The 14,095-nt window shown below is 47.1% G+C and overlaps 1 long non-coding RNA gene across 1 annotated transcript; it reads right to left on the reverse strand.

The window, feature by feature from the left end:
- Positions 1 to 4,682: 4,682 nt before the first annotated feature.
- Positions 4,683 to 9,289, reverse strand: LOC125166739 (uncharacterized). The gene is made up of 2 exons (XR_007152518.1): positions 9,090 to 9,289; positions 4,683 to 6,362 (listed from the first exon to the last, which is right to left on the reverse strand). It is a non-coding gene; the product is annotated as an uncharacterized LOC125166739 (long non-coding RNA).
- Positions 9,290 to 14,095: the final 4,806 nt, after the last annotated feature.

The raw sequence follows: 14,095 nt of genomic DNA on the forward strand, positions 1-14,095 counted from the left end.
GTGGCTCAGTCGGTTAAGTGTCCAACTTCAGCTCAGGTCATGATCTCACAGTTTGTGGGTTCGAGCCCCATGTTGGGCTTTGTGCTGATGGCTCAGAGCCTGGAGCCTGCTTCAGATTCTGTGTTTCCCTTGCTCTCTGCCCCTCCCCCGCCTGCTCTCTCTCTCTCTCTCTCTCTCTCTCAAAAAGTAAATAAACATTAAAAAAAAGGGGGGATGCGCCTGGGTCGCTCAGTCGGTTAAGCGTCCAACTTCGGCTCAGGTCATGATCTCACGGTCTGTGATTTCGAGGCCTGCGTCAGGCTCTGTGCTGACAGCTCAGAGCCTGGAGCCTGTTTCAGATTCCATGTCTCCCTCTATCTCTGACCCTCCCCGTTCATGCTCTGTCTCTCTCTGTCTCAAAAATAAATAAAAGTTAAAAAAAAAAAATTTTTTTTAAAGTCACATGCTCTACCAACTGAGTCAGCCAGGTGCCCTCCCCACCCCAGTTCAAGAGACATCCATACATGAATATTCATTACACAACTTAACCATAAATTATATGACTAATATTTAAGTGTGAATATTTAAGCTATAACACCCAGGGGCCCTTGGGTGGCTCAGTTGCTGAAGCATCAGACTCTTGATTTTGGCTCAGGCCCTGATCTCACAGTGGTGAGATCAGGCTCCATGTGGAGCATCACACTGGGCTCCTCGCTGGGCTTGGAGCCTACTTAGGGTTCTCTCTCTCCCTCTCTCTGCCCCTCACTCCCTGAAAACATAAAATAAAACATGTTAAATTAAGGAATAACCTCCAATACAATCTTTTAAATTTTTTAATGTTTATCTTATTTATTTTGAGAGAGAGAGAGAGAGAGAGCACATGAGCAGAGATGGGGCAGAGAGAGAGAGGGAGAGAGAGAAAGAATCCCAAGCAGGCTCTGTGCTAGTAGCACAGAGCCCGACGTGGGGCTCAAACTGATGAACCGCGAGATCATGACCCTTGGGTTGCTTTTCAATAAACTTATAGTTGATCAAGGGTTGGTGTGATGGTCACTTTTAGGATTTTAGAGCAAAGTCCTGCCATCCTCTGGAGACAGGAACTCTTCCTTAAGAAACAAGCTTTGACTTCCTACTGGGCTTTAGTAAAAACTAAATGCTGGGGCGCTTGGGTGACTCGGTTAAGGATCCAGCTCTTGATTTCGGCTCGGGTCATGGTCTCACATTTCGTGGGTTCAAGCCCCACATCAGGTTCTGTGCTGACAGTGTAGAGCCTGCTTCAGATTCTCTCTCTCTTCCTCTCTCTGCTCCTCCCCCACTTGCTCTCTCTGTCTCTATCGAAATGAATAAATGAACTTAAAACAAAACAACAAAAAACCCCCTACATGCTTAACTGCAGACTGCCACACACACTGAGCTGCCTGTCACGAGCCGGCTATGATCTGACTCACCAAGCCATAAAGTTGGGTATACACAGCAGCATGTCATTGTCAAATGAAAGTGGTATATATAACATTGGGCTTGAGCAGGCCCTAAAGACACAAATTACATGAGGAAGTGGTCCAAATGCCCATGGCCCCTATTCCTGTGACATCACCTTCTCTCTCCCGACCTGCACCTGTGGCTTCATGGGGAGTTCCCTCTGAGCAGTTGACTGGGGAAAACTTAATTCTGATTACAGGTTCTGCACAACATGTAGGCACCACGCCAAAGTAGACTGCTACAGCTCTACAACTCCCTCCTGGGGCATCCCTGAAGGACATCCCAGTGGGAAAAATTACAAGCACTGCCCCTATTTGTTCATTTTGCTTGGAAAGAGAAACGGCCTTTCAGAGCTATGAGTGTATACCAGTTTATGGGTTGTGGCCAACGGTTTGGCCGGATGCACTTGGAAACAATGTGGTTGGAAAATTGGTAAGAAGGAAGGCTGGGAAAGAGGCATACACGGAGACATCTCTGAATGGGAAGAGAGTGTTCAATATTTGTGTCCCAGGGGTGCCAGGGTAGCTCAGTCAGGTAAGCATCCGACTCTTGGTTTCAGCTCAGGTCATGATCTCATGGTTTCGTAGGTTCAAGCCCCATGTCAGGCTCCTCCACGTTGATGGTGCAAAGCCCGCTTGGGATTCTCTGCCTCTTTCTCTCTCTGCCCCTCCCCCGCTCGCACTACCTCTGTCTCTCTCAAAATAAATAAATAAATAAACTTAAAAAACAAAAAAGATATTTTTGTCCCAAGTGAATATTCACCAAAAGGCGACCTCAGCAGAGGAGGGTTTTTAAAAATCAAGAGATGGCCCATTCTGTGTATACCATTCAGCTTATTTCCCTGTGCATCCCTGTCATCACCCAATGGGTTCATGAACAAAGTGGCCAGGTGGCAAGGATGGAGGTTATGCATAGGCCCAGCAACATGCACTTGCCCTAAGGTTGACATGGCTACAGGCACTGCTGAGTACCCAAACTGCTGCAGCACTGGCCAACACTGAGTTTCCTATATGGCACCATTCCTTGGTGTGATCAGCCAGGTGGAATGTTGGATTACATTGGACCACTACCCTCATGGAAGAAGCAGACACATATTGTTCTTACTGAATAGACACTTATTCTGGATAAGGATTTGCCTTCCCTGCAGATGTTCTTGCCAAAATTACCATCTATGGATTTACAGAATACCTTATCCACCCTCATGGTGATCCACATATTGTTTCTGATCAAGGAACTTGGCCAATGGTGTGTGGCAATCAGCCTATGTCCATGCAATTCACTGGTCTTACCATTTTCTCTGCCATCCTGAACCAATTGCATTTAGAATGATGGCCTTTTGAAAACTCCAGTTACAGCTCCAGCTAAGTGGCAGTATCTTCAGGGCTAGGACTTTGAATTCCAGGGGGCTTTATAGGCTGTAACTATGGTGCTATTTCTCCCATAGCCACGATTCACAGATCCAGGAATCAAGAAGTGAAGATAGGAGTGGCACTGCTCACTATTATCTCTAATATATGACCCACTAACAAAATATACGCTTCCTATCCCTGAGCCCTTATGCCCTGCTGGCCTAGAGATCTTAGTTTCAAAGGGAGGCGTGCTTCGGCCAGAAGACAGAGCAAGAATTCCATTGAACCAGAAGTTGAGATTGCCACCCAACCACTTTGAGCTCCACAAGCCTCTGAATCAACAGAGTAGGGAGTTATTGTACTGGTTGGAGTGGTTGATCCTGACTACCAAGGGAAAATTCAGCTCCTACCACACCATGAAGGTTAAGAGGATGTCTAGAATACAGATCTGTTGGGACATCTCTTAGTACTATCATGTCCTGTGATTGAAGTCAGTAGAAAACCACAACCAAATTCAAGCAAAGGTTTGGGTCACCTCTCCAGGTTGAAATACTTGCTGAGGGCAAAGGAAATATGGAATGGATGATGGAAGGCAGCTATAAATAACAGCTATAGCCATGTGACAAGTTGCTGAAATGGGGACTGTTAAGTTATAGTTCCTTATGTTTGTATACACACACACACCTACACACACACATACACATCACACAAATAGCAAATTTTTCTTCCCTCTTGTTCCATTATCATCTAACATATGTACTAACAGTTTATATCACAGAATTTATGTGAGTTATCGAGAGTGAGCATGACCAGTTTGCATCCTCTTATAAAGGGTTATTTTGGGTCGTAGGCAGGATAGGCCTATCACGTTAGACTTAGGATGTAGCTATTGCCCTTATTTGGGGATTAAGTATAGTTCAGAGCGCAGTATGAGTGCAAGGTTGACCAGGTGGACTGTATAATGGTCAGTTCATGGGTCAAGTTGGGTAGTCCCATTACTCAACCAAACACCATTAACCTAGCTGCTATAAAGTATTTTGTAAATGTTTTTAATATCTTCTATCACCTGAGTTTAGACTATCCTACTTTGGTGGACCTGATTCCATCAGCCGAACTGCCTTGATTCCTTGAAGAAATTGCACCTGTGGACTAGCTCCCACTTATTCCCAAATCCCATCCTGTCTTTTCTGGTGGTTCCTGACAGCAATAAAGATGCTAGAGCTAGTAGTCCAAGAATACACTTGAAGGGTCAAAGAATCCTAGAGTATGAAATGAGCAGATAGAAGTGACAACTTGGGAAAACAAAGTGACCTGTGGACCTCAGCACACGTATGAAAACAGTGGCAGTAGTTAAACAGATTCAGGGACTTAGCGCATATTCCCTCCATCAGAAATGGTCCTCCAGATCCTCCAGATCTCAACTCAAGTGCTCAAGACCATCCATAACCATTCAGCACATGGACCATGACTCACCACCCTGGCTGGTTTTCACAGCACTACGTGACCATATACTGCCTGTCTGTCATTACATACATACTCTTTCCCAACCGAAGTGAAATAACTTGCCCGGCAAGTTCAGTATTCAATCTTCAAGCAAGTTCAGCATTCAGTCTTCAGTACCCTCGAATACAGCTGGCGCTCAATAGTTGTTGAATAACTAGGAGTGCTCCCTTCCTTAAAAGCTTTAAAGATGTCAACATTTAGATGAATTCTTTGGTCAAAACCTTCTACTAGTTAGTAATGCCAAATAGTTTACCTATAATGTTCTGGTTAGTAGGAAAATATTGACCTATCCTTAATGGCTTACGTAGACTCCTACAACCATGATAACCCACAAAATATTCCCTGTATCAGAAAAACTTAAAATTCAACAGATTGCTTTTTCAGCCATTTCTTTTTATTTACAGTTTGTGTTCAATGCAAATCAATTCCATAACATGAGAAGTTACTATGAATCAAAGCATAAATACACAAACACAATATACAATCCAAAATAGATGTACAGCATTCAGGTATGAAACAAAACGGAATGTTCATTCACACACACAGTAGCTTGAGATCTGCTGGATACAGTTTTTCTGGTGTGGGTTCCTAAAGATGGGAAAAAAGGACCTTGGTTATCAAGACTACTGTGACCATATTAGATAGCGGAACATCTAAGCATCGGTGTGTGACCATGCGAACAAAAGACCTTAGAGTGTCTATTTTTAAAAAGCTTTCTGTGCATCGAGGCAGTTGTGAAAAGATTTACTTTCCAGAATCAAGCCCACTTTAGGCTTAGGACCAGGTTCTACCTATCTAAAAATATTGACTAACAGAAAGCGTTCCAAATGTGGCTATTCTGATTCAGAGTTAAAAAAAAAAAAAAGTATTTACAGAAAGAGTATAAAAGTGTTTCCGAATTTAATGTAAGCAAGCTTCCAATCTTCACTTCCCAAATACTTGATTTACAATTTTGGCTCCGGCACATATTTTGCCTTTTTAATTTCAAGATTTGTCGATTTTACCTTCAAAACAGATCATTTTTTAAATCGTAAAAAGTATTCAGCATATGCAGAAATACAAAGCATTCTTAAATTAGTTGAGGTCAATGTACTTCTACTCTTTGGAATCAGTTTAGCTAAATGAATCTGGCACTCTTGTTGAACAGGACTAAGTGATAGTATGTAAGCAAAATTTACTTGTTATGCTTCAATCCGGGGTGGATTCCAATCCATCACTGCCCTGGCACATGTCAATTACTATATAAAAAAATCAAATGCAATGTCAAATCCAAAGCCTCAGAGGAAAGAGTTCAGTTCCCAAGAAACAGTGATAGCTGAACAATGTAAAACTTTATCTAGAGTACATAGGCATTAAATTAGTACTGCTGAGACAACGCATTGAGGATTTACAGTGACACCTGGAAGTTCCTTCTAATGTATATATAAATAGAATCATGGAAGCTTTTTGTATTACCTAACTGTTTTATGGCCATAAAGATTTAATGAGCCAAATGAAAACGGATTCTGTTTACATCCCATCCTTTGTATCTAGGTAAGATAAAATCTATTCTCATTTTCAAGGTGGAATTTTAGGTGTCCATACTTCTTAAGCCACATTTAAAGAAATCATCTCTTAACTAATCTTGGATGTTGTCTCTTCATCTTGTACATGAAACTCCAGTAGATTTAACAGACATTCATCATCTAGTCAAACCCTTCACATGTTCTTCAAACCAATCAAATTTGGGATCCTCAACATTTTCTGTGTCAATAAAATAAGGTGTGGAATTAGCAGATTCACTGAAGACCTGTTTTTTTCCTTGTCACACCAGATGTCTAGACGCCATTTGGATTAGGTTTAGAAGATGGGGAAGTATAGATGTTTCTTGGCCTGAGTCTCTTAACAGTAGAGATGTAGAAGGGAGAGTGAGATCACGAAGAGACTGGCTGTTGACTGGAGAGCACCGCCAGTTGCCGTGGTGGTGGTGGCATTAGCTGTATTTGGGGCAGTCGAGGTATTCTGGGAGGGGTTACTTGAAAGCGTTACAACAGTTGTTTGATTTGAATAAATCTAAAATACATAAAAAGTTACACTGATAAATTTCCACACATCACAGCTGCCTCCACGTACACATAATATACAATTCAGATAGAGGATATATTCTTAGATTGCTCTTTCCCCATTATTTCCTTACTCCATCACTTAATTCTGAATTCTTGCTTAGTCTAAGATCATTCTTTCAGCTTCCAAGCACACTACCTACAGATGCCTAAATGACTGCAAATAGTAACGACCAAAAACAAACAAAAATGTTCCTCAGTAACTATAACTCCCAAGAGTGGGACTTTATTTTTAATTCTTTTTAAAGTAATAAAGGACCAAGTCTAGTTTTTGTGACTATACTGACTTACTGGCATTGCAAAAAGATTTCCTCTATTTTCCTAGGAAGGGGAAGATTTTCGAGTTGCATGAATAACTTGGATTCTACAATATTGGAAAATGTGACTTAAAACATTAGAATTGAGTCACTGTATACCCTAGATTTGCTAGGTAACTTCCACATACCCATTTAACACAGCTTTGGATTTAACTTAAGGGGTCAAGGGACATCTTCTCGGCTCCCTTACAATCTCAAAAGGGCCCTTCTCAAAAACAGCCACAACATTTGTTTTAAATTGAAAAATAGGAGTCCTTTGTTTGAAGCAAAATTATTTCTCCCCAAACACCATGAAGTCAGAATGACTTCACAAAAGATGCCGAGGGTTTGGTGTTAAATTTTCACCAGCAGCAGCCTCCCTGCCTGGTCATTAAGCCCATTGCTGTGGCCAACAACCAAGGTTCCTCCAGTGTCCCAGGGCCTGAGTGGCATCATTCGCCACGCTGATTTTTTCAAGTCACCAAATGCACAGTCCATCGGAGCACGTGATAATCTCTCCTTTGTCACAGAACAAAGGCAGATGGGAGATTTCAGCTCTCACTGCGAGGGAGGGTTTACAAGGGCTTCTGATTACAGGCAGGAGGGAGGATGTGGCACCAAGCAGGTCTGGGCCACATGTACATTTAGTTGCCTGTGATCCAAAGATAAATCCATTCGATATCAGCGTCAGCACCCTTTGTTGTAAAACCCGTCGCTAAGCAAATGTAGACTTAAAAATGCATAAATCCTATACAAAATAAACTAAAGAAAAATCTCGATCAAGTCAAACACATTTATTGGGCACCTACTGTGTGCAAGAATCTGCTTGTCCTACCAGGAAACAGCACTCTTACCAAAAGAAAGGCATTAATATGGTAAATTATTTAAAGCAGGCTGCTGTTTGGGGACAAGACCTGGTTTCGGATGCCTGACGGGTTATCTGCTCTCATTCATACAAAGAGCTTTAGTGCAGCAGGTGACCTTTGTCAGAGCCTAGTGCAGCAATGGAGAATCTAAGGATCCTCTACACCAACAAAAGAAACTAATGTTACTATATTAAATTGACGTTAAACAAAGATTTTCCCTACCAAATTAAATCTGCGTAACTAAACCCCCCTCTTGAAATTTCTGGGGGATAAAGCTGGTTAGAAAGGGGTGTGGGTAGGGGGGATCATTTCGTTTTCTGCGGCCGCGCCCCTCCCCCACCGACGAATTGTAAAAACCTCCGGAGCGCAGCCGACCCGCAAGACAATAGAGTACAGTTACGCGGCCCGCGGAGGGGAAGCCGAGGAGCGCTCCTCTCTCCGGCTGCGCTCCCAGGTGAGCACGGCGGCTGGGTGTCTGGGGACCAAAGACCCGTCGCACCCCACTTCTCGGAGGAAAAACTCAGGAGACACTCCTCAAAAAGCTCCAGCTGAAAGCGGTGGGGAGACCCCCGTTCCCACCCGTGCCCTCCGAGCTCGAGCTGCTGGAGAGAAATGGCCCTTCTCGCCCCCCAGCGCCCTCCCGCTCGGGTCTCCCAGGCTCAGCCCCTAGCCTCCCTCGAGGCCGCCGCGCACCCACCTGCGGGGCAGCGCAGTCCTCGTAACCGCGCTGACACGAGGCGGTTCCCTGGACAGAGGCTCTGGGGAGGGGGCGGCGGAGACGGAGACAAAGCCTGGCGCGGACTTGGGACGCAACGTCCCACCCGTCGCCTGCCCAGAGGTAGCCGATGGGAGCTACTATGGGATAACGAGGTGACAAGAGGTGGACGTGTCATGTAAGGTCGTACCCGGGAGAGCGCAGGGTCCGGAGCCGGTCCCCGCCCAGGCTTCAGCCAGACCCACGCGGGACTGGGGTGGGTTAACAGGGCCAGAAAGCCGGGGCTTCCTCGGCATCCCCGAACCAGGGGAGTGGAGGATGGGAGTGAGAGCGGCGTCCCCGAAAGGGATCGTCCCCTCTTTGTGTGTGCGCAAGGGGCGCGAAGACACTCCTAGAGGGACGCGGGACGCCCTCCCGGAACGGCCTGGGGTCTGCGGGCGCTCCAGAGGTGGGAAGGGTTCATTCTCTCCGCTAGTGCTTCGGACCTCTGGGCAAAAGCGGGTGGCAGGCGCCAGTCGGCCTCAGAAAGCGCTGCCTGGGACTTAGGGCAGGGCAGGGTAGGGGCCTCCCGGCCCACGCGCGGAGGTGCATTGTTCCCGGGGCCGTGGGAGGGTGGGGGCAGCCCGCCAGGGAGCCGAAAGCGGGCTCCACGCTGTCCTCCCCCTGGCCAGATTATGCGGGATTCTCTCTCTGCGCCCCAGTCCGCGGCCCGCGGTGGGGGCGCAGCCGGTCCCCTGGGGGCGGCTCCCCCCCCCCCCGTCAGGCGCGGCCCCCGAGCCCCGCGGGCTCCAGCGCCTCACCTGCGTGGGTAGGAGCAGCGCCAGAAGCAGCAGCCCCAGTCCGAGCCTGGCCACCATCGCTCTGCCCATGTCCGCTCCGTCGGCGTCGGTGCGCGGCGCGTCTCACTGGATGCGGGGTGAGTAGAGAACCGCTGGCTTGGGGCGGGAGCAGGCAAGGTGGGGAGGGCGGCCGGCCGGCGGGACCTTATATACCGGGACAGCCACAATAGCCGTGACGTGGCGCCGCCCACCCACCCGCGCTCCCCTCCTCCGCCGCCACCGCCCCCCGCGCGCGTCGGCCGCCTCCCCGCCCCCTCCCCCGTCGCGCTCCCTGTCGCCCCCTCCCTCCGCCGCCGCCCGGGCCCTCGGCGGCCAGGAGACCCCAGGGCTGCCGGGCCACGGCAGGTGGGCGGCCGGGAGCCCCCGGCTGCTGGCGTGCTGCTTTGTGTTTCCCCGCGCCGACTGCGTGCAGGCTGGCACAGGCGCCCGGCGACTCCCACACAGGACCCGGGGCGAACTCGCGAACCACACACGCCGCGCCGGGGCCGGGTCCAAGTTTCCTTTGTTTCCCGGACCTGCCATCTTCCCCCCCACCCCCCCGCCCAGAAGGAAGAGTCTGAGGCTCCTGCGCGGCGGGCAGCCTTTAGTCCCGGCTCGGACCGCGGCGGGAGGGCCCGGGGCCGGGGGCTTCTCTCCCCTTAGGGTTTCTCAAATCCCCACCCCAGAGGAAAGGGGGCTGCGGGGGCTTTGTGGGTACCCGGGCTGGCTGGCGGCGCCTGGGCTCGGAGCGACGCGTGCGCTCGGCCCCGCGCCCACCGCGCCGGCCCCTTCCCCCAGCCACTCGCTTTGTGTTTTTTTTGAGCTCCTGCATAGGCCAGGCTGTGTGCGCTCTGGGGCGCATCTGGGACGTATCCGGGGTCCGCATCCTCCAGAGGATGGAGGAGCCGCCCGCGGACTCGCTGCCCAGACGCTGCGAACGACTGGGTTTCGATCCCGGGGCTCCTCTCGGCCGCGGCCGGCGGACCGGAGCGAGGAGGCGACAGCCCCACTCTGAGGGGCGACCCATCCCCTCCATCCCCAAAAGCCCCGCTGGCCTTTCCCCACCCGCCTTTGCTCCCGAGCCCTACACCGGGAACAGGAACCCATTAGAAAGGGGTCCCATTAGAATTCGTTGCCCCTCTGCAATTCCTGGGGACAGGCTTCTTTGGTCTCTGTTGGAAAGCACTTGCTTGTCGTTCGTTTAAAGCAAAAGCTTTGGGGACAAGGTATTTACTTTTCCGTAGTTGCCATTAGCAATTTAATGAACAGGCGCAAATAGATTAGTCATCATTCTGCAGATTTTAGTGGAAAGTATTTTCCAGCCATTCCACTTCGAAAACTTTAAAGCATACAGCAAAAGTAGAAATAATTTTACCAGTGGAATATTTTCAGCTTCACTTTTTATTGCAGGACTTAATACTTTTATTTAAAGTTTGCTTGAGTGTTTTTGCGGTCTTTAAAGCAAACAACAGAGACCAAAACCCAGTAGGGTTGTGAATTTGTTTAAATTTCACTTTTCCAGAACAGTCTTGTAAAAACAAGATTAGTTTTATAGAAGCAGAGTGACAATGGACTCCACAATAGTTGGTCTTTGACTGAATCAGTCTGTGCCTTAATGGTCAGCCACTTTAACTCAGTAACTTTCCACGTTTGGTATGTGCTTGGGAACACAGGAATCTCTGTCGCGCACCAGTGGACTTTCCTGTTCAACAGTGTTACCACATTGTATAGAAAAAAACCTGTTCAGCTTCTCCACACCTCTTGCAGAGTGTGAAGGGGCTGTGGCTCAGGAGTGCCTAGTTCCAAGGCAGGGCTCCTGTCAGGTTCTTCAGAAGCTGCTTATTGAACTAAGTGGTGGTATTCATAGGGTCCATTTATTGTCTGTCTTTTTTTTTTTCCTCCTATTTCTCCTCCCGCTGTGCCTGTTCCTTATTAATTTAAGAAGATGGAATAATGGAATGTTAAGAATACAGTCTCTAGAACCAGACTGCCTGGGTTCAAATCCTGGTTGTGCCATTTCTACTTGAGACAAAAAGCTTCAATTTCTTCATCTGTAAAATGGATATAATAGAACCATTATTTATTAGTTATTAAAGGGGCGCCTGGGGGGGCTCAGTCAGTTGGGCGCCCGACTTCGGCTCAGGTCACGTCTCGCGGCCGGTGAGTTCGAGCCCTGCGTCGGGCTCTGTGCTGACAGCTCGGAGCCTGGAGCCCGTTTCAGATTCTGTGTCTCCCTCTCTCTGACCCTCCCCCATTCATGCTCTGTCTCTCTGTCTCAAAAATAAATAAACGTTAAAAAAATTAAAAATAAAATAAAGGGGCGCCTGGGTGGCTCAGTCGGTTAGGCATCAAACTCTCGATATTGGCTCAGATCATGATCTCACAGTCATGAGATTGAGCCCTGTGTGGGGCTCTGCACTAATAGTGAGAAGCCTGCTTGGGATTCTCTCTCTTTCTGTCTCTCTCTGCTCCTTCCCCATTCCTGCGTGCACGCTTTCTCTCTCTCTTAAACATTTTTTTTTAATTAGTTATTAAAGGGCTATTGTATATGAAGTATTAGAACAGTGCCTGTCTTACACTGGGAGCTGCCAGATGATAGATAATTGCTCTTGCACTGAAGGTCCCAGGAACCGAAAAGCACTTACCTTCTTTGTGGCTGTGTGACTTGTGAAAAAAATAACAAGCACCAAATAGTACCAAACTCGGTAAGGCACTTGGGATCCATGCTTTGTGAGCCACTTCATCACCAGCTAATGAGACTGCATAATTCACAAAGCAAGACCCTTCACATCTGCTAGCAGTTCCCCTGGGCATCCTGTGCGGGGTGTGGCCCAGGGCTTTGGCAGTTCTATGCCCAGGAGGCTTAGCCTTCCTGGGAAGTCCTCTTTATAAATCCCCACCACACCCGATTTCCTATAGGGCAGGAAACTCAAGAAACCTGCCTGGACCTTTCCTCTAGGATTCTTTTTGTTGATTCCTTCTTTGTGCTTTTTCTCCTCCTGGTTTCCTGTAGTTATTTCTCTGCTTTTCCCTTAGCCAATAAGAGCTCCTGCTACTAAATTGTGACTCTCATCAGTTATCCTAGAATTTTTCCTAAGACACAAGTCCAATTTCCATTTTTCTTTTTTTTTTTCAGTAGGCTCCACACCCAGTGTGGGACTTGAACTCCCAAACCGCAAGATCAAGAATGGCATACTGTACCGACTGAGCTAGCCAGGTGCCCCATTTTCACAGAGAAATTATTTCATGGAATAGTCTTGAAACCAACTGATTCCGTAAATTGAGGTGTGGAAAATCATAACTTTACATTTTAGTATTTTTTCATGAGATGGCACATGACCTAACTGCTGGTTCTCTTACGAGTAAATTTAAGGGAGCAAGACCTACAATGTCTAAGTGCAGAACTGTGAGGAATGATAAAGAACCAGACTGGCACACCTGATTGTGGACTCTGGAGGCCGACCTGGATTTGATCCTGCTCCACCACAGTCTGACTTTGAGGGAGCTTCCCAACGTCCCCAAACCTTGAATTCCTCACCTGGAAAATGATCCCCACTGCACAAGGGCATGATCTCAACTGAGATCACGTGTCTGTGGAGCACGGTGCCCAACACATAGTCAGGACTCACTACGTTGCCACTTCTGTTGCCACAGGGCATATTCATTATTGTGTGGGTTTTAAAATACTTTGTAGAGCACTGGCTCTTTTTTTCAGGCATCTTCGCATGTGGCATTTCATATGTGTACCTATGAGGTCAATGAGGTAGGTGGCATTAGTTTCACTTACATTTCTGGGACACAGAGAAGCTAAGTAACTTGCCTAAGGCCACAACCCCAGTTATGGTGCCTCACCTAAAGCTGGAACCTCAGCTACCTGACCCGGGTCCCAAGTGTTTTCTGCTTTGCCAGCAAGAGCAGAGGCCCATGTCTTCTCTACCCCATATCCTCTGCACCTGGCTTTCAATCAGTATTTGCTGGTTGAAAAGCCTCATATTAAGGGAGCAGATTAATTTGCTTGTTAAGGTGAAATAACAACTCCTGCATCTAGGGGATACAAGATATTATTTGACTTTTTTTTCGGTCTTCTCAGAAAGTACCAAATTTCATTGGTGTCTGAAATATATTAATCCAATAAAGGATATTCTTTCTGTACCAGAAATGGTGGCTGGAATAATCAAATATTTAAATTCTATTCTGCCAATATGGTGCTATTCTTATTTATGCTCACAATATTCTTCCCCCTGATTCCCTGCCACCCTGGATTTGGCTGGCATTTAACATTGTAATTTATCCTGGTTTTTTCGCGAAGCCTTGTTCCGTACTCAGGAACTCCAGTCTGTTTTCAACCATGGGATGACAGTGAAGGTAACAAAGTGAATTAGAGCTTCAGACTGAACAGGTTCTAAGTCCCGGGCCTGGAGCGTGTTCAGTTGGCTAATGGAGGCTCAGCCTTGACTCTCTATGGGGACATGCTGCCCCCTGCTGGCCATAAGGACCCCCCTCAGCTAAAACTGTCAGACAATAAAAACTCCTTTGTGCTGATTTTAAAAGCCCTGAAATTTTGAAGCCTTATAAAGCTAATAAACCACAATGAACTTCTTTAACTTTTAGTTTATTTTTTCCCCTCTAGAGTCTCTCAAAGAAACTCTCTCAGATCTTAAACTTCATCCAAATAAGAAAACAAATGTAAAGTGAAAGAATTGTGCGCACAGAATTGCATCCCTGCATTTTCAGATGTAAATTGGGAGTAGAAAGCCTACCTCTTAGCATCCGGGGATTTTTTTTCTTAAGGAAATGGGGCGGGGGGGGTGGGGGAGGGAGAAAGAAGCAACTCTTAATCTCCAGGGCCAGAATTTAAATTCAGTGTCTCCATTGTGTTGGCAAGGATGTGAGAAATCAGGCCCTCTCATCAATGATGGGATTATGGAAAATAATTTTACATCTGTTAGTATTAAAAATACATGTCCCCTTAGACCTAGCAATTCTAA

This window comes from Prionailurus viverrinus, chromosome B2 (genome assembly GCF_022837055.1).
Source record: "Prionailurus viverrinus isolate Anna chromosome B2, UM_Priviv_1.0, whole genome shotgun sequence".
Lineage (NCBI taxonomy): Eukaryota > Metazoa > Chordata > Mammalia > Carnivora > Felidae > Prionailurus > Prionailurus viverrinus.